Genomic DNA, 21,673 nt, shown 5'->3' on the forward strand with positions numbered 1-21,673 from the left:
ATATATTTCTGAGTGTTGGTTCAATTTTGCAGCTTTTCTCAGTTTACAAAGTACTTATCTTCAAAATCTTTTATACTCATGCTTAACAAACATTAATAGCTGCAATTGATACATTTCACCAATCAATAAACACATTGTACTAAATAACAGAGCTACTCCTTTTCCAGTTCTTACAGTTGCTCTAGTAAATTCTCTCCTTCCACTTTCAGTTTTATTGCTCTTCCTCTTTCAGTTCTCTACCCAGATCACCATGGGATCACATTGCTTAATATTTCAGTCTTCTTTCCTTAATCACCATGGGATCGCGTAGGTCAATACTTAAGTTCTTTTCCTAAATCACTGCGGGGTCATGTAGTTTAGTATCTGAGTCCTTTATCACGAATCCACGGGGTCACCACTTGTTGTTATTATCTTGCAAGGGTTCCATATTGCTGGCATTTCATACCTCCTTGATGTTGCTCATAGGCAGCTCCTCTGACTCTTCCCTCTTCTCACAGTAGCCAAGCAACTCCAGTACCCCTTCAACCAACCAATCCACTCTTCTATAACACTCTTCTTCTTATTGGCTACAGCAGTGGCCTGTTAAAGTCAGGCCTGCTCCTAATCTTTAATAATTAGCCCAGCTGCAACTTCTTAGGGATAAGATTACTTTCTATACTGCCTTTATTTTCTTATATTCTATCCCCCTACAAGGATCATTTTACAGGTATTTTCAACTCCCTTCACTAAACATACATGTGAGAGGGAAAAAAAATTATTCCATTAAGCCCCTAGTGTGAAAATTTGAATTTAGATCAGTCTAGCACAGGTGAAAACATCTGAACATACGTGTAATCAGACACACTGGGTTCTGTCCTAGTATCTCATTTTCTAGTTATAAAAAAGCTTAGTGATGTATACTGTCTACACGTCAGGTTAAAAAAAAGTGGGCACAGTCCAGAAGTACACACTTCAGAAATTACCCCCAACACCCCTCTTTTTTCATCTATCATTAACCCTAACAATAGCTCAACGCTAGCAACAATCCAGTCATATCAACAAGGTAATTACTCAAGTCATTCCTTACAGTCTGTTCAGGAGCACATAAAGATATGAGGAGCGTGGCTAACAAGACAGTAGTTTCTTAACTGGTTCAAAAAGAATTCAGCATTCAATTCTCAGAAGACAGAGGCACAACCTCCTTCCTGCTGCTGCAATTTTATTGGTTTGATCCATAATTTTCATTTTCTCCTAAACTCTGACTTTTCACTCTTAACACTGACTTTACACTCATAAAAATTGCATAGGTATCTCCTTAAAGAGCCTCTTCCCTCAATAGATATAATCCTAACACTATCCCTAAACTTAACCCTAACCTGAGTAGAGAAGGTCACCTGTGGGGTGTCTCCTTTGCCATGCTCCTGATGTGCTCCCCATGGAGATCCCTATGCTGCTGAGAAAGCTGCACAACCAAAAGAAAGGCCGAGCCCGCCAATGCTCATTGCACAAAGGCTTCTGCCCTGCTCTGCTCCATACACTCTTCCAGCATCAGAAATCCACCTGGATTGCAGGTCCTCTTCCTCTTCCCCTGCCTGCAGATCAGCTTTGGGCTGACCTAGATCTCACAAGCTCTTCCTGCTGCTGACAGAGTCTGCCTGAGGACCAGAGCTCTGCCAGGGGCCGCTGTGTCCCAGAGCAGCTGCTGTGCATGGCAGCGGCTGCCCACACACCTCCTTGCCTCCCCAGCAGCCAGGAGACACGGCCCAAGCAGCCTTCAGCTTCTTATAGGGAGTAATGCAGCCTGCAGACAGCTTACAGGTGCTCCAAGACACTGCTAGAGAAACAGGGGTAGCTTTTCCCTACGTGCAAAATGCTGTGTGTGCTGCGCTGCGTGAGGAGGGCCTGTGGCCTCAGGCCTGCAGAGTCCTCATGCTGCCCCTGCCCAGCAGCAGCAGTGGCAGGCAGGCTTGGCCGGGGGGCAGGACACTGAGCATCCATGGAATCACAAGTGCACCCTGACTGCTGGGAGGCAGATGTCAGCCTGACAGCAAGTGCAGGCTGGCAGGGCAGCTGCCAGTCAGTCAGAACATGGTGCTGACAATGCCAAGGTCGTGGGTTGGGTCCTTGCACAGGCCATTCACTGAAGAGTTGGACTCGATGGTCCTTGTGGTCCCTTCCAACTCAGAATGATCTGTGACTGCATTTCAGTGTAAGTTTGGTGTTGCCTTCTTGTGAAGGCCGCGGTGACCTGGTTTCGGAGTCCAGCACGGCGATCCCCTCCTTGGGATCCCTCGGGGCCAATAACGGACGCTGACACCAATGTGGTGGACGGTTAAAGGCGTTTATTGAGGGGTCTCAAGGGTATTTATGGACTAAGGGGTTTCTCTACGTCAGACAGGGGTTTGGCTATACTTTCTAGGGTTAGTATGGAGTGGAAAGTTACTGGCATGCATAGGTTAGGGGGGCTACACGTTTGGCTACATTCCAAGGGTGATCCTTATCTATGGGGAGAGGGGTAGAAGGATTCCTGTAATTTTCCGTCACAGCCCGAAATCTTCCGAACGCCTGTCCCTATGCCTACCACAGTTTGGGCAACCCCTGATGTTCACAAGCTTTTCTCACCTGCAGCTCCCAACGTATCCTCTCCTTGTCAGACCTTCCATCCCTGTAACTTGATTATCTTCAACACACTCTGGTTGTCAGATGCAATGGCCATTGCTTTGGGAGGATCCAACATGTTTGGTGCTCATTCTCTGTAGACGAGGTTTCTCTAGAAAGGAGACTTCTTCTGCACAGCTGGCCAGTATATTGGGGCAGGCACTGTGCTGCCCCCACCCTCAGACACTGTATCCACCACTGATGGTGAGAGAGGTCAGACCAGTCAGAGTTGTTCTGATGGTTCTTCCAGGGACAGGAAAGAGTGAAGAGCACTTTAAAAAAGGAGTTAGATGTTACACTTCAGTGCAACATCCTAAAATTCCTCCTATACGTGATATTAGGGATCTGCATTTAAAGACCACAATTATTATTTAGAATCTGCCATTAGAACCTTGCTGGTTTCTCATATCCCACCATCTCCTGGCCTTCCTGAGTTACTATGAAACCAGACAGCTGGCAGAGCTAGCCTAGAGGCCTGAAGAAGGGACTGTGAAAGGCAGGAGGTGCTGTGAGGATCCTCTTTGTCCATAGTGCCAAAGAAAAGCCCTGGAGAATAACCTCAGCTGATTTCAAGAGCTGTTGCTTCTCAACAGCAGAAAACCTCACCAGAGGAGGATATACTGCAGCTCTGCAAATGGAGAAGATGTTACAGAGTGTGGGCCATTATGCTGTAGCTGTGAGAGGGGGAGGCAAAGATCCTTGCCAGATCCTGGTGATTAGGAAGGGGACAAAGCAGATGTCCTCAGTGTGAATCCAGTGACAAGTCTTCCTTGCCCTTCCCTCCTCCCCACGTGGTCCTCCCTCGCAGCTGCCCAGCCTGCCAGCCTTGACCACAGGGGGAGTTTTGCACTGCCCAGGACACATGGAGAGAAAAGTGAAACCTCGGGCCTGGAAAGGCCAAGAGAGGAGCAGAGCGCAGCCAGAGTTGGACCTGTAAGTACAGTCCTGATTTTGAGGGTTGGTATGGGAAGATGTACATACCTATGAAAATGCCTGGTATCCAGATAAGGATGATTCCCACAGGTTTTTCTCTTTCTGTGTGCTTATGCATTGTTCTAAATTGGCCATGAGGGCATGGTTACTTACTCCAAAAGGCCAGTGTGGGCTGAGGCATGCAGGGTGTCTGAGCATTTGCAGTGTGTGCATATGAAAACATGCCACAATTTTTTCCTGCTGATCAGGTTCATATACAACTGTTTATGAGGTAATTTGGTTTGCTTAGCAATGTTTTTGTACTTCTCAACTACAAATGTTGGGCCAGAACCCTGCAGTGACCCTGAGGAAAGGAACACATCTGGAAACCAAACATCCAGGGTTGAATTTAGCAAGAGCTATTGCCCAGTCAGTTCATCTGGACTGCTCCCATTTAACCTGTGCACAGAAAGGCACCTAATTGTAAAATGAAAGCAGTATAAATCTCAGGGAATGTGATCTCTGTGGACAAAAAATACCCCATTGTAATAAAAATCTTGTGGCAGACCGCACAATCTCTGATCTGACAGTCTAAAGATTGTTTTAAGAAATGGCTTCTCACTGCTGAAGTACATGACCAGTAGTGTCAGACTGACTCCATCAACTTTCTATGCAAATCTGCTCAAGTACTGAAAGACTTTCTGCTAACTGAAGTCTTAATTTAAAAGAACAATTGTTCCTAGAACAATATTCCTGTGAAAGTTTCAGTGAAGGAAATCTTCTTTCCCTGTCTTAATTTCATAATTGACTGTTTTGAATGAAACTTTCCAAATGTCATCTTGAAGTAGCACCTGGCAGGCAACCCTGAGAATGAGTCTAACACAGTTGTAAGTAATTGGAAGCAGAGTCTTATAATGCAAAGTGCCAGGCAAGCTTAATAACAGCCTGTGTTGCTAACCCTCTATGAGAGAATGGAATATTTTTATTCACGATATTGGTTTTGCTGAAGTTGTGTAGGTGGCAGATTTTAGCATGTGCAGAATAAATATTTCCTGAGAAATATCACTGAAGAAGAAATTAATTTGAATTATTATTAAGGTGTTAGGCTAGCCAAATTAGGTACAGATAATGTTCATATTAATTATTCTGCCATTTCACTGATCTCTTTTATACCTAGCTTTTTAATAGCACTGCAGATCTCCCTCATCCTCTTCCTATCCTGATCTGACAGGAGAAATGGCATGCAAAAGTGTGGCTTTTTGAGAGGCACCTTTCTGCCCTTCTGTAAAGTCAATAAATTTCCATGTAATGTATGAAATAGTTTTTACTTCAGTTTAGTAGGGGATTAAGGGAAGGATTCTACCTCTTCTGAAGTGTTTAATAAAACCAATAGCAATATATATTTTCAAGAGGATCTTTCTATGCTTATCCAGATTCTTTCGATACTAGATGGAAACTAGTAACCGCTTTCAACAGGTTTGGAGTCAGTCTCTAAACTGTTATTACAATTTATGAAAGTCTGAATTCCATGAATAATTGATTCATTCTTCAGAAGCAGTTGTAAATATTTTTAGACCAGCTTCTGAGAAGAAACTACACACACACACACACACACACACACATACACTCACAAAACCCAGTTAAAACGGTGGCAATGGTAATGCTCTGCTTTAATTCAGACTCCTGGCAAAATCTGCAGAGAAACCATGCTACAAACCTGCTTTGCACTCATTTCTACACATCACTGACATAAGCTCACTACCTCTTCTCTTTTTTTCTAAATAAGACGTGCAGGAATGCTGTCTTACATTTGTTGTGAGATTGGCTGCTTACCTGATAGCACAGGATTCCTCCTGCTATACTCACACTATCTTTACATGGAAATAAAAGCTAGTAGATGAGCAATTTACCTTCATTGTGGGCTGTCTAATCCAACACAAATCAATACACTAGTTTACATGAACAGGTCTTGTTGGCCATATTTTCTCTTCATAATTTCATAGTCTTTTTAAACACCTTCCTATCTTGACTCTTATGTCACATCTCCAAATGTTTTCTTGCTGTGTAGGCAGCAGACCTATATTTGGCAAAAAAGAGTTGTGAATCCTAGAGCCAAAACAGGATACAGAAAGGTCCATAAAAACAGAGCTGACAGATCTGAAGCAAGTCTGCATTTTGAGGGAGAGGATGAAGAGTTTTCAGCAGGAAGACAAAGTTATGAAATCAGTTTTCAGTTCAGTTTTCACCTGCAAAGCAAGATGGCTACAAATCTGTAATATTCATGCTTACTTAATGCCATGGATTAACCTCATAGATGAAGAAGGTGAATATATACTTTTTAGGAAGACTGAGAGAACTTTGTTTTGGGGTTTTGGGGTGGCCCCCCAGAGTGGCACTGTGCTCTTGCTGCTGCTGAGCCCTCTTTGCCTTGATGCTGCACGTGGGTGACCAAGAGATTAAGGTTTTCCAAAGGGAAGAGACAGAGCAGCAGTACTAGGTTCAGAGAGCAGCAGGCTGAAGAGGCACAAGGCACCTCTGTAATCAGCAGCCTACAGGGTCAGGGCACTGTAGGTAGGGTTTGTGGCACTGTAGGTAGGGTTTGTGGAGTGCAAGAAGAAAGCATTGCAGCATTCTTCTGTGGAGAAGAGGTAAAGCTGTGGGAGATCTCAATCACATCTGGGGGAACAGAATGGGAAAATGCATGGGGCAGGACATGGATGACAATTCTGGAGGAGGAAGTCTTGACAGGATGCAGAGAGATGGGGTCAGGGAAGGAAGGTATTGACATATTTGCTCACAGTATCATATGCTGAGAATGGGAAGGACAGTTTGTCCTACACTGTGGATATGTTTAAAAGAATTAATCAAAGATTGGGAACTGGCACTATGTCCCTAACAACACACTCTTCAGAATGCAACTAGAGCTCTAAGATGGAGCATGTAGATTTTGAAGCCTAAGTTCAGGTCACTTCAAAAATTATTTTTTCATCTTCTGCTCCCTTGAAGTAACTTTTCCATTCTGTTCAAGGGTATACACTGAGGAATGTGTTCAAGAGCTAAAATACCAGCAGAAACTGTACATGTATTTGCATCCTGTTCTCTAACTCAACACAGAGCAATGTTCTGCTATTGCACTGTCCTTGGGGAAATGGCTGTAGTGCAGAAAGAGTTTCTTGTTGAGTCACCACATGGTGAGGTTGTAGTGATGAGGAATTAATTAGTCTATGCACTGCTGACCTACGATTTTTCATCTAATCATGGTATATGAAAGGAAAGCAACTTACATTTACATTTCTAATTCTTCTAAATGTGGGTGCTACACCAGTCAGTCATGCTGAGGGATTGACAGCAACTACCTTCATGTGAAAATTTGGTGTAGTGAGTGTTGTCATCTTTGTTCCCTTTTTGAGTTGCTAGGCATTATCCTGTGAACTTCTTAATTTCTCCTATGGCTTGTTCAGGGCTAACACCAGTATGCCAATTATATGACAACAAAATCCCCAAACCTTCAGTTCATGCTATAGCAGCCCTTTGGTGGAAGTGCAACAATGTGTAATGAGACATACAGAAAGTCACTGGGTAGCAGTGAGGGGGAAGAGGAGAGACTGCCATGAAAAAATGTACAGAATTTGTAGTGATTCTCATAGCTCTGCATAAGATTTGTTTTAAAAATGGAAGTATTTTTAAAAAAATCAATAGGTCCATACAGGATGTTCCCTAACTCCTTTCTGCAGAGTTGCTCAGACATAAAGCAAAAAGCAGCCAAATATTGTTGTCCATACTGGGGAACTTCGGGAAATGGTGGATTCACTAACAATGGATCTTCCCCTTATTGTTCAGGCTGTGCTTCTTTAAGTCATTAGATATATGTTGAATTTTCAAGTTGGCAGAACTCATATACAGTACCCTCATATCATAACACAACAATTTCTTTCACACAGTTCCTGGGGGCTGAAAAAGGGAGTAGTATTTGTGACAAGATGGCAATGTTAAGGCAGATGTGTCTTTGTACACAGTAGTAAGATTTTATTTCTCACCAAACGGGAATTCAACACAGCAGGAATAAGAAGAGAGGCTGCCAGTACTCCTCTTGGCACTGTTTTAATCTTCTACATGACCTTTCATGTGGCCTCTTCTGGTGCTCCCCATGATCTCAGTTATTCCTGCAAGACCTGTAAAAATTTTACAAAAAGAAAAATCCTTTTCTAAAAGCTTAGAAAAAGCTATTTAAAATGAGAATTAATACAATTTAAAATGAATGTACTTGATAAAAAATATATTTTATATATAGTATCTCTTAAATATTTTGTTTGTAAATTAAAAAAACCCCAACCTAACAAACCAGCAACAAAAGCCCCCTCTCTTACTAAAGATTTTATTTAGACTACTTTTTTAATAATTCTTTTCCTCTTTTTAATAGTCTTGAACTATGTCATCACAGCTTTAATTAGGATAACCTTTTATCTGTTTATGTTCTACAGTGACATTTGAAGATTGGCCTTCAGTGAGAGCTTTGGGTGATGTGCACACTGAGGCTTTGGAAACTTCTTCTGGACAAGCTGCCAGCAAACAATTACCCTTCTAAATGTCAATAAGCTAGACATCAATTGTCAGCTTGCATCATTTCTAAAAGCCTGCTTTCTCTGTAGATTACATCAAAAGCAGAATGCACACTTTAAAAAACAGAACTTGATTTCGATCATTTTTATCCCTAGGGACTTGGGTAAAGAGTGTTATACTTCAGAGCCTTTAAGTTACTCTTGTGCTGTTCCAAAACCAAAATATTTACAGATAATTTTTTAGAATATTGAGCAGAGGTCCTAAAGTGTTTTTTTTTTAATATAAAGTTACATCAAAAAATGATGTTTACTGAGAGGAAAAATAAGCAATGGTAGTTTTAAGGAAGTATCAGTACCAACATTTTTGGATTGGAAAGTAGTTGTGGCTGATGTTGAGTGCATCTAGTGATGAGACCATGGGTTTTACAGATCAAAAATACTCCTGTTGAAGAAAACACTATTTACTTTCACTGTCATGTAGCCATTTTTTTCCCATCTCATATTGATGAGTTGACTTCTGTACCAGAACAAGAAAATCACTAATTATTACCAGCAAGGTAAGCTAATTTTATTGGCAGTAAGCTAATTTTAATTCTCTTGGTGTTACACTGTTTCTTTCTTTTGGCACATCCAGATATTTCTGGATTGGTAGGAGATATACATTCCTTTCAGTAGGTTCCATGGCTAGGACAGCTTCTAACATAATCTTCCTCTTCATTGTAGTGATGTGCTTGAAGAAGAAATTACAAAGTATTTCCATTTATAAAAATATGAAAATGAATGCTGTACTTGATAAATATATGTATTAATTAAAATACCTTAAAATGTGAAGAAAATAGTCCACACAATGATTCTACCTTCCTTTCTTCCTACCTTTCCTAAAGGACATGTATTTTTCAATTATTGACCATCCAAAACAACTTAAAACCCCCAACAGGGCCATAATCATGGAACCACAGAATGGTTTGGGTTGGAAGGGACCATTAAAGATCATCTATTCACAGCCCCCCTGCAGTGGGCAAGGACACCTGCCACTAGACCAGGTGGCACAAAGCCCCATCCAGCATGATCTTGAACAACATCCTGGTATGGGACATTCACAATGAAGATATCAGACCCACTTCTCTGGATACAGACTGTAAAATCTTAGTTACCTGCTTAACCAGCTACAACACACATTTAAAAAAAGCTCCACTTGCTTTTGATGCTGCTACTCTTGCAGAAGCTCCATTGTCTGTGCTTAGATTTTGGGTTTGGCTTTGTCCTCCTAGGGTTTTATGGAGAAAGCATAGCACAGTGTGATAATCCTGTCATTAGATCCTCCACCAACTTACACCTCTATGATGAACCACTCCCTTTCCCATTCCCTCTTCATGTGCTTTAATTGATATTCATTTCAGAGCTAAAAAAAATTTGCCCCAGAGATATATAAAGCATTTATGATTGTATTTCAAAGATTTATACTTGAATCCATAAATCTGTGACATAAGTCCCTCATATATCACCTCTTGATCACAGCACTTTACTTTGGCATGTGTCTGACAGACAAATTGATCAACTCTTCTATCCCAACCAAACCTCCAATATCCCTTCTTATGTTCTCTTTTACTTTGGCCTTTATCACAACTGTAGAGTTGCAGGGAGATGCGTTATGCTACCTCTACCTGGTAATAAAATAAACAATGGGAGATGGAGAGATCCATTTAGTGTTGACTCCATCTGCAGAGCTTGGAAGTCATTCAGTGGTTAATTAGAGATATGCTATTGATGTAAAGTTACTAACTTGACTTATTACCAAACTTCTCCCTGTCTACAGACTTTTACCAAATGTAATGATGTACTTTACCAGTGAGATGTACTGACATAACTCTCTACATTACATATCATCAGAAATACTGTTTATATAATTGTTACCACTAGGAGCCAATCAATGGATGAGCTGAAGACCTTCCTTTTAGTAAGCAAAAAAATCCATAATACAATACATTTGTCTTACTGTTGGTTGCTTTTCTAATACAGACTTTTTCTCTCTGCCACATCAAATAATCTCCATTAGTCTCTTTTAACTTGAATAAACCAAAGAGAATATGGAAATTGCTCATCTGTGCCTTCGACTGTGTAGTGGTTTACCCCACCTGGCAACTCAGCCCCACATAGCTGCTTGCTGATTCTTCCCTGGTGGGAGAGAACTGAAAGGGCAAAGGTGAGAAAACTCACGGGTTGAGATAAAGTTTATTAAGTAAAGCAAAAACTGCATATAAGCAAAGCAAAACAAGGTGTGCGTTCACTGCTTCCCATGGGCTGGCAGGTGTTCAACCATCCCCAGAAAAGAAAGGTTCCATCCAATTTAATAGTGTTTTGGGAAGAAAACCAACAGTACTTTGCACATCCTCCCTTCCTTCATCCCCAGATTTATATGCTGTGCCTGATGCCATATGATCTGGGATATCCCTCTGGTCAGATGGGGTCAGCTGTCTCAGATGTCTTCCCTTCCAAATTCTTGTCCACCTCCAAACACCTTGCTGCAGGAATGGGGTGAGGAGAAGAAATAGTCTTGACTCTGTGCAAGCACTGTTCAGCAATGACAAAAACAACCCTGAATTATCAATACAGTTTCCTGCACAAATCCAAACCACAGGCCAATGTCAGCTACTATGAAGAAAACTGACATTATGCTAGCCAAAACCAGCACGTGCTGTGTGAAGAAATGAATGTTACAATGACATGGCTGGGATGCTGTTGCAATTGGATTTGTATTCTACAGAAATCATTCATCTTTAGTAATCTAAAAGTTAGGCAGCAAGTCAAGGCTGTGATTGAGGCTTCACTATAGTCAAGGGATAGAGGGTGATTCCTGCCACCTCTTTTAGCCATAAGCTCAGAATGAAATGAAGCACACTCTGGAGATGCATCCAGTCACACATTGCACTGGAAACAGAGATGTGCAAAGAAAGTTAGATAAATCCAATGCAAACACATTGCTCATGGCTGTTAAACAACCTGAATTAGCTTGTGTAAAAGTGAAATCTTACCATTGATGTCCACAGGACCAAACCCATTTTCAAACAGTAGAATAGTTATATTTTGTTACTGCCTTGTGCTAACAGTTATACTAATGATAGTGCTGATATGTGATCACTGAAATTACTCAAGACATAAAATTGGACGACAATTATTTCTGAGGATGGATTTCTTGTTCACGCATAAATCTCTATTTCTTTGCCCTTCTTTCATTATCAGATAGCTCATGGCTCAGAAAGAAATGGCTTTTCCATTTTAGAGCTGGATTAGATCACCTCCATTGAGGAAGCATTATGAAACCAGCATAGTTACTGAGTATTGACTGAAAGTTGTACTTGTAAGTGATTCATCTCTTCATGTGTTCCTAAGCACTTATTAAAAAAAATATAGGCCTAAGACAGATCAAATAGAAAAGGATAGAAGGATTCAGAGGGATCAAAGTGAGAAAAGGTTACTCCCAAAAGCCTTCTGAAATGACGGTCTTCAAGTCTTCAGCACTGAACTGAAAGTACTCCAGTTATTATCTATTTGCAAACAGAGCTTGGAGCATGCCAACAGGGAAATGGTCTTTCCTCTGTAGGGATCATTCTATATCCCAAACAAAACCTTGTTTCTTAAATTACACTTGCTTCTATGAATTAGGAACTTTCAGCTCTCTTTCTGCATTCCTTTTCCATTTGTATAACTTATCCTAAGTGTTGCTATGGTGTGCAGTGGGATGGCATAGCACTGATTGGAGCAATATTGCTCTAGCAGCTGAGCTTACTCAAAATGTTCTAACACTCAAGGTATTTCTGAGCATGCATAAAGCTTCATTTAGACTTGACATATTTTTTATGATATCTCCTTGTAAATTGTGCATTCACTGTCTATCATTATGAATTATAGGCTCAGGATGACACAATCTTTTCAAACAGCTTGGTTCAAAAACAGTTACTTTTTGTTGATAATCCCATCCTAAAAATCCACATTTTTTTAGTTTCGGGATATATTCTTACTAATATGTTCTATATTCATTAAAGATTTTTGCAAGTCAGTAAGCATCACTTTACTTTACACACACCCTAAATAAATTTGTTCAGAATTCTCAACATCTCTTCTTTTGGCTTATTCTGAATCTTCTGCTGTTCTTACCCATCCCTCATGTAACTCAGACATCTTGTACTGCAGCATTTCATTTACTTTTTTTCATGTGTATGTTAACTGAAATTCAGGCTGTCAAAATGTTACTGCACATAACATCACCTTAGAGTCATGGTTTAAGTTGAAATTTGAGTTGAAACTTCCTCAAACAAGACATTCTCTATGTTAAATTTCATTAATGCCCAATCACATATATCTCCTAGTGATAAGTTTAGCTACAATTATATCACTTTCAGAGACAGCATTTGAGCCTCTGTTCCCCATAGCCCAAGAGAATTGGCTGTGCTAAGGAGGACCATCTTCTTTTATACCTATTTAACCTGCACTATTTTGTATAGAAAATTACTTATTACACCAGGAGCAGGACAGAAGATAGGGATAAAGGAGAGAAAGTGAGGGGCTGTATCTTATTAGTTAAGACCTCTTTTAGAGGGTGCAAGTATTGGTGGTGGGTTGCAATAAATAAACATAAGAGAAAAATCCGCCTATTTGAGACTGTTACCTAGTTTAGTGTCCTAAATATTTGGCTTACTGTACTTATCCAGGGTGTGATTTCAGGTCCATGATCTGAATCACACAGATCTGAGCATGTTTGCCTAAGCGTGTGGGTCACTTTGCTCAGCAGACATTAGGATCTATGTTCTGTGGCACTTTGTTCTATTACCACTGCAGTGATGACAAATATTTTCAACTTTGACCATAAACCTTAGGGAATTTTTATATTAAAGATAGTCAGTAAATTATGAATCTGCACCTGATAGCTATGTCTGTCCTCAGTGTGTTTATTTTTCCCTTTTTTTTTTCCTTGAATAAAGCTTAGCACTTGAAAAGGGTACATTAGTTATGATATTTTAGGATCAAAGGCCTTACTCAGCCATCTCCAGTGAAACAAAATATTAATTGAAGTAGCCCTCTAGCAAAACAATTTTAATACACCATTCAAATCTGCAGAGGGGGTGGCCACCTTTGGTATTCAGATTCAAAGATTTCATAGGAATGTTGACTTTTCCCTCTCTTCTCACATTCATGATCAAAGAGTCCATAAAATTTCAGCTTTGATTAGCCTCTGTCTTTCTAGGCAGTACCACATGCACTGGCAAACTCTGGCCTGGATTTGTAATATTTTTGAAGCTGAATAATTCACTGATTCATTAATGCTGGGGACTGCTCATAGCACACTAATAAAAGTGTGCTCCCTAGCTGCCAGAATTTTGACAAGATCCAAGGCAAATGTGAGACATCTCCATGTCTCCTACCCTGCAAAAGGGCTTAATTGCTCTCTCACCGCTCTCTCCCAGTGGCAGCCTCTGGACATTTTGTCACTCTTGTAGCATGAATTGTGGTTTACAGCTACTACTGAACGCAGCTGGTGGGATTCAATCTGCAGCCATGCTGCACGCTTTCCAAGATATCTACATGGGGCTGGCAGAAATTGCACTGGAGCTGGTACAGCAGACCATTACCCTAAGAAGACATAAAAGGCAGAGAGGAGAGATATCTGTGGCATCTCAAATGACAATACACACTTTTGCCTGGACAACCGAGTCATACCCAGTAAGCCAAGGCAGGAACACTGCAGGAATTCACAAATCTTCAAAGTGTACTGACTAACTTATTTTCCATCCTGTTTTAAGAGTATATTCTGATCTAATAGCCTCATTTCAGCGTGTTTTAACTGATGTATAAAGTGATAAACCCAACTCACTAGAGGATGGATATTTTTTCTATCATTATGCTGTTCAATGCAGTTAGTTTCCCTACTTGTTGCAGCCAACCACCAAGCCCCATGTCCCTCCCTGAAATTTCCAAAATAAATATTTTGAGTATTTATGAGACATTTATCTTTAATTATTCCACTCTTCATCTTTGCAGGGTCTTGACTGCCTTGATCTGGAAATCCTCTGTTTCCAGTAGCTGCATTAAGGTGTGTAAGCACATTTGCCTACACAACTTCCCTTATTACAGATTTTGGTTAAAGATACAATTAAGTGCAACTTATCATGTAAAGAGATGGGACTGGAAATACTCACAGATCTTAAATTAAAATACTTGAAGGGTTTTTTTAGTTTTTTAGTTCATGTAAACAGTACAAAATGTCAATGTCAGCAATTATTTGGGTAGATCTGGCAAGTATCCCAGACAAGGTATAAGTGGAGTACAAAGATGGATTGAATATCTTTCCACAGTTTCACCCAGGTCTATTTTCTTCAGTTCAAATAAATGACATAAACCAATGTGGAAAGCTTCACATTAGTCAAATAATATCTTTGCTTTACAGTAATTGCAAATATTTACAGTCTTTAGAGGAAAGAATAATAGCATTGTTAATAACTACTGATCATCATTTAGGATCTGGAAAAATGTTTGGACTGAAACCCTGAATTAAAAGAGATCAAGGTATCACCTCCAGTTCTTTCATGCTTACTTATGCACTTGGACCTCAAGGGGAGTCAACTAATGCTTAAAATTATTTTAAAAATTCAAGCTGGTAGTATTTGAGTATATCTGGCCTGCTTCACATCCAAATTTAATTTTCCTCTTTTGTCTTTAGATAGTTATTGTCATCTTTCTTTATCTTTTTCGGTTTGAAATGTGCATTAGTCATAGTAACTCTTTAACAAAGGTCATCTGGCTTGATGATTAATGCCTCTCATCTTCAATAAAAGCACAAAGAATACTAAAATCCTCATCAGACTAATTAGTAAGAATGCCCTTGAGCCAGCCACAAGTCTTAGTGAGGATCTGTCATGAGTTCACAGAACTGCTATGCCTGATCTTTTTATTTACTTCTTTTAAGTAATATCTGGTCATTCAGTGGAGATCACAGACACAGAAATCACTGGCCTGGGAGTATCAGTATTTTTTCCCATATAGTTAATTTCAGTGCACTGAGTTGATCACAGTTTTCAATAATGAAAATTGCTCATATGCAGCTGATTATATGGCACAGTAACAAATACTGCCCAAGGAAGAAAAATAGAAAAATATAAAATACTTTACTTAACAAATTGAACAGAAAAGCAATGAAGAAAAGTTAGTAATCTTCCAAAGATCTGTATTTTGTCATATAAGGAAAAATAAACAAAGGCACAGTGGTCAATTTATTTCTGGTTTTGCTTTAAGAAGGACTATATTGTGTTTTAATAACTTTTCTGAAGTTTTAGTCAGTCCTTTCTTTTATTTACTTTAGTTTTGCTGTCATTATCATTGGAGTAGTGTTTTTCCTATTTCAAAATGACATAATTTACCAATGAGTCAGAATCATAGCTCCATATAGCCTTTCATTTTTAACATAGAATAAAAACAATGAAAGATTTGTTTGAAGACAGAGCAACCAATCCATATGTTTCAGTGTCAGCTTACTTCTCCAGGTCGCTTCAAGGCTTGATTCACCACTTTTTAAGACTGTATAAACATTTCAGGAAATGTTAATGAGCACAAGTCTGCACTAAACAGTTCTAGATTTTGTTGTCATTAGCTCTCTGTTTAAATTTTAATTTTATCGCCCAATTACAAATTTTTGCCCAGAACTGAGATACTGGCATTTCTGAGAAGTAGCTCAGGATTTATTTTTAAAAACATCAAACTTATTCTACAGTTGATAACAACATTCCACAAAGCAAAATCCAGTGAGATTTCTTTTACTCTTCAATATTTATGGTGTTGTTGTTAAGCTTCAGGATCAGCACTAAGGCATGTCTTCAGTCCTGGAACCTACACTCCTCAAATCCTAAAATCTGTATTTTCACACATCATCTTATTTGTAGCTGTGGAAATTATTCTGTGTGCCCAACATGCTTTATGATTTCCTAGTTGCATACTGTGGGATGGAATCATAGAATAATTTGGGTTGGAAGGCACTTTAAAGATCATCCAGTTCCAAACCTGCTGCCATGGGCAGAGACACCTACCACTAGACCAGGTTGTTCAGTGCCTCATCCACCAACCTGGTCTTGAACACTTCCAGGGGTGAGGCATTCACAACCTCTCTGGGCAACCTGTTCCTGTGCCTCGTTACACTCACAGTAAAGAATTTCTTCTTAATATCCAATTTAACCTACCCGCATTCAGTTTAAAGCCAATACCTCTTGCCCTGTCACTACAAACTCTTGGATAAAGTGCCTCTCCAGCTCTCTTGAGGCCCTCTATAGGTACTGGAAGGTGCTCTAAGATCTCCACCGTGTCTTCTCCAGGGTGAACAATGGGACCATTATTTTTACTGCAAATGAACCATTAACTATATTTGCCTTACTGTACTCAGAAAGCTGAAACCTTCTTCTTCCTTTCTCTCTGTTAGGGCCCAGCCCACCCCTGGAATTTCAGGACTGAAATTTCAATTCCTGTAATCTAGATAGATAGAATTTTATTAGAAGCTTTGTCCCTGAAACAAACTTTCTATATTCTCCTACATGAAGTGCATAGTTTCTGCTTGTTGCTTGTGACTTGACTGTTCCCAGTATCAGCAGAAATACTGACAGTAACCCAAGAGCTCCAAGACCCATAAAACTCCAAGAAAATGGTTTTCCTGCCCTCCTTGCTACCCTTCCCCTCACAGCTATAAGACTGAATAGCACCTGCAGATTGTGCCAGGCATTCCTGACATCCTCACAAAACCTTTTCTAGTTTTGCATTCAGTAGGCTTCCTACAAAAACTATGAAAGTGATTTTGGCAGTGTCAGTGGGGTGACTTCACAGTAAAATTATTTCATCATTAGCTGACAATTCCAAAGAGAGATGTATTTGAATAGGAAAGCAGGAATGACAGCTCCGTCCTCTGACTTGCTGGGCAGCAGATCCTTTAAAATGCTGCTTTACTCTCAAAAGCAATGCTGCAAGTAACAGCATTGTGGGTTCTATTCTCTTTCAGGGATTTCCATAACAAAAAGAGGGGACTTGTGAGTGACAAGATGTTTCATCTAATGCCTCCTTTCAGAAGGGAAAGTCAAGTCATACAGTGACATACATCCAACTGTTAAAAGTATTAATAAACCCTTCTGTGTTTGCAATAGATAAAAAGCATATTTGGTGATTCACTAAAAAAAGAAAAACCCAAAGCATTCCAGTTCATTTTCTTAAGAAGGTGTCATCTCTGAAGCATTTATACCAGGCAGAGTGTAATGTGGCCATTACCACAACCCAACAAGGTACAGTATACATAAAAACCATTACAGTTCAATAGGTTCTATTTTCAAATAAGATTAACTATTCAAACAAATTAGAATTGAACATATGACCTGTTTAGAAATGTGGTTTTAAAATATGAAAATAAGAGGTAATTGTTTCAGCACTGCTGTCCTGAATTTTTTTTTTTGTTTCTGTTTAAGAATCTACAACTTTCTGAGCAGATCCCTATAGAACTAAGTTTTATGGTTGATTATCTTTGATTATGCACCTGTAATTATATTTTGAGTCCACTGAAGAAGGGATTAGAATTTTTCTACCTGGTCAACAGGTTCAAGGCTAAGATATGAACTTTTATTTTTTCAGGACCTAAATTTTACTGTTCCTTTCCAGAACTGTTTACTGATATTTCCAGCCTGTTACCCTGCCAATAATGTTTCTATTATGAAAATATGTATGTTTGTGTCCAGATATGTTTATGGAGTGATTTTTCTCCTTCTAAAATTATTGCTTTGGTGTTTTTTTTTCAATTTTCATCCTCAATCACTAGTACATAATCCTTTGTAGAGGATGAGCATCACAAATCATTAACATTGCTTTATTATTTGTTATGTCAAAAGACATGGCCTAGCAGACAAATTAGGCAAACTATCCTTTCTAGTCATTTAATCCCAAACAAGATCCCAGATTTTACATGAGAAATACATATTAGTGTTATATGTTTTCCAGTTTTTCTTTTCTTAGTTGATGTTAGTTTCCTAATCACAAATATTTGCAGCATATTCAGAATATCATTAATCTCTTAAGAACAGTATTTGTTATATTTCCACAATGCAGTGTAGATAAAATGTCATTTTTGGTAAAAAAAAAAAACAATCCACAATCACCAAGTTATCTGAGAACCTTTTGTAACCTATCCCTTGCACAGAAGGAATCCAGTGCTTAGGATAAATTAAGGGGGTTGCTGATAGCATTCAGGAAGTATGCATGGGAAGTTACAAACCCAGCTCTCCAGTCCACTGCCTAACAGATTTCTAATACGAAAATGAATACTTTAATACTTAGGTGACATTAAACTGAGCAAAAAATATGCATCACCCATCTTCCTTGTTTTATGGAAAAGATACTGGCAGTCTCATTCTAGTGCCAGTCACAGCTTCATTCTCTCCAAACATATAATTTTCATCTTCTGCATTTGAATTCTGAAGGTGTTTTACTTTATGCAACATTTTAATACATTATTTTATTGCTTCAGGAGAAATCAGAAACTGGGATTTTACTTTGGATTTTTGGACAAGGCTTTTTTTTTTTTAATATTATTTGGTTTTAGAGACCAGAATTTCAAAAATCGATGTCCATTTGATTGATAAGCAGTTGAAAGAAGACAAATAGGCAATCCAAGAGTAATAATCAGTGTCATTTCCACCTAATTTGAGCTGTGTTGATTTGATGTTAATGTGTTAATTGTTTGTTTCTTACCTCACAGATGTTATCCTAGTCAACTAGAATCCAGCCAAAAATACCCAGGTCCATTGGACTTACTGAGTTTCCCACATAAAGCAGACCTTGGTCCTACAAAGCTTCCTAATTTCTGACACCCTTAGGAGAAGTGCAGTCAATCAGCACCACATGAGCTAAGTAGGACCTGAGAGCAGCCAATGCTTGGCCTGATAATCCAGCTGTCCAATCTCCTCTTGTCTCCAACACCATTTTTTTGGAAGGGTGAAAAGGTGAAGGCAAAGAATTAAAAAAAATTTCTCCAAGTGTTGTGACACATTTTCACAAATACTCCACTCTTATAGAACAGAAACTACATGGGAAGAAAACTTAATCTTCTTGCTTCATGATAGGAAAGAAGAAGCTTATGAGGGGATACAAACTTGTTTTCCTCTCCACTAAGTGAAGAGACAAAGTTTTCATTTGCTCTTTCTCTGCTATGGAGTGGTTCTGCATCCTTTCACTCCTTTAGATGAAGGATCAGACATTTGTGCTTACAATTTCTCTGATAATATTATGTAAAATGAAGAAGCTTTGTCTTTCTTCCTCCAGACTTGTGGAGAGAAATGAATGATCAATAAATTAATAATAAGGTTTTTGCACTTTTATTTAAAAAAAAAAACTGGCCTTAGATTCTGTACATTTTTCCATTAAAATAGCTAAACAGATAATCATTAAGTGCTTTCTGCATAAAACAATTGTACTTAAAAAACTCTGTGTGAAAACGAACTTAGTCCTTTTGCCCACCTTGAACTATGTTTTTGTTGCTTCGTTAAGGTATTATTCCTTGTGACTGGCAGGATTTTCCAATTACTTATGATATTGTCTTCTAGTGGCTATTTGAACATTCAGTCATATTACCTGCAGTGGGGGCTATACAAATCCTGATGCATTCTTGAGGGTTTGGAACCATTATAGTCAAACTTGATGAACATTTTCTGTCAACGATAATCCAATTAAAGAACCACGAAGAGTAAGCTATGCCTAAAAAGGAAATTTATGCTATTATCTGATATTGGAAAATTCCCCTGAATTTCCATTTCCTTGTTTTCAAATATATGGGGACTAATTCTACTCTTGTCAATAGCTGATGCCATGGACCTGCACACAGGTAAAGGAGAACCTGGGAAGGGCTGGGAATTTCATAATTATCTGAATGCTGACTGTCCTGACATTTCCATCTGGTAGAGCAATGCACGTTTCTGAATATATGGATTTGCACTCCTCTCTGGTAATGCCATTCATAGATTACTTTTGTCTAATCTTTTCCAAGATTTATGCTTGACAAAGTATAATTGAACATTTGTACACATGAACAATCAACTACAGCCATCACTTGCCCTTTCAACATTTGTAGCACATTTTGGCATGATGTCTGCTGTATTCACCAAATACGTAAGCAATCTGTGACAGAGCACTGTAGATGAGATTGATGAGGACTGGGAAAGGAAGTTGTCATTTTTGTCTGTTCAGACTTTGCATACCCATCCTAAATGTAGAATATATTGATTGAAAGATTCTGACATTTCATTATCTATTATAGCAGCTGTCCCCTTTTTCCTAAATGACAGACAATAAACATGACCAGTGCCCTCCAGATATTTGCAGGCTTCTAATTTTCTAATGGCTCATTATACATTCCCCACATAGTGTGTTTGCTATGGGATGGCTAAGAAGTAAGACATAGCATTACATCAGCCACTTAGAAAATCCCGTTATGACTCCGTGCCAGTAAGAACATTACTAATTCCCCAGTAAGAATATCACTGTTTGTTCCCTGAGTTTCAGCACTCACCTCTCGAGGTGCTGTGTGTGCCTTCATCCTGCTTGAGTGGGAGATATGTAGCCCACTAGGGTAAAGTTTAGCTACATCACTGGACCTGAAGGGAAACCTTGTAAAGTTGGGTCTGCACATTGAACTGACACTGTTCAATGGAAGGTGTCCTAAATGCACAAATGTTAATCCTGTTATTCCATCAATATTACACAAGATCTCTTTAGCTGAAGTCTAAAACCCTTTTACCAAATAGGTTTCTGTGTCCTATTTAAAAATTCCTAGATTTAAAAATCTAGAAAATATTTTCTGTGTTTACCTAATGCAGATCTCCTTTTTTCTAAATGTCTGCTGGTCACCTCTCACTTAACAGTGGCAGAATCCAGAAGTATGATAAGAAATTGAGATACTGAATCATTCTGGATAATCAAAATGTAATTTACATGTTTTCCCCCACTGGTTCAAAGAATTTTTTCTAAAGAAATACTCAAGGTGTATATCTCTGGCATCAGAAAGCAGCAAGTAATGGGTGCTTATGAAGCCCCTGTTGATGGGATGCATAGCCCAGTGGCCACTGCACCCGGGGCTGACAACGGCAGTACATTTGTCTCTGATCTTTAAACCATTTAGCACTTGCTTCCCTGGAGTGATTACTTCAGAACTGAAGATGATTCAGTGTTCCTTTTGATAAATGGTTCTTGAAAGCCCAAGACAGGCTCTGTCTGGAAGAATTCACAGCCATCTGCTGGGAAGTTAATGTATTCATTTCACACATACAAATGGCTTTGTGGATGATGTTTCACTGCCTTGCACTAATATGACTTTATTTGCATTGAAATCAACCTGCACCACTGCAAAAATGGATTTATAATCTGACCCATGGATTCCATTTAATGACACAAACCCCTCAATTACAGCAGCAGGAAAACGTGGAAAGAAGGAATTCCTGTAATCTCTTCCTTTCCTTCTAATTGCTCCTTTACTAAACTTTTGTCTCACATTGAAGAAG

The 21,673-nt window shown here is 39.1% G+C and overlaps 1 protein-coding gene across 8 annotated transcripts in view; it reads right to left on the reverse strand.

Annotated features, from left to right (window-relative positions):
• OXR1 (oxidation resistance 1) overlaps positions 1-21,673 on the reverse strand; it is a 355,346-nt gene that overhangs the window by 292,158 nt on the left and 41,515 nt on the right. For 2 of the 8 annotated variants that reach the window (XM_036378729.2, XM_036378727.2), the window contains one exon: positions 7,587-7,721. The exons of the other annotated variants lie outside the window; for them this stretch is intronic. The gene's annotated coding sequence lies outside the window, so the exon portion shown is untranslated. The remainder of the gene's footprint in view (positions 1-7,586; positions 7,722-21,673) is intronic. 8 annotated transcript variants of the gene reach the window in all.

This window comes from Molothrus ater, chromosome 1 (genome assembly GCF_012460135.2).
Source record: "Molothrus ater isolate BHLD 08-10-18 breed brown headed cowbird chromosome 1, BPBGC_Mater_1.1, whole genome shotgun sequence".
NCBI lineage: Eukaryota > Metazoa > Chordata > Aves > Passeriformes > Icteridae > Molothrus > Molothrus ater.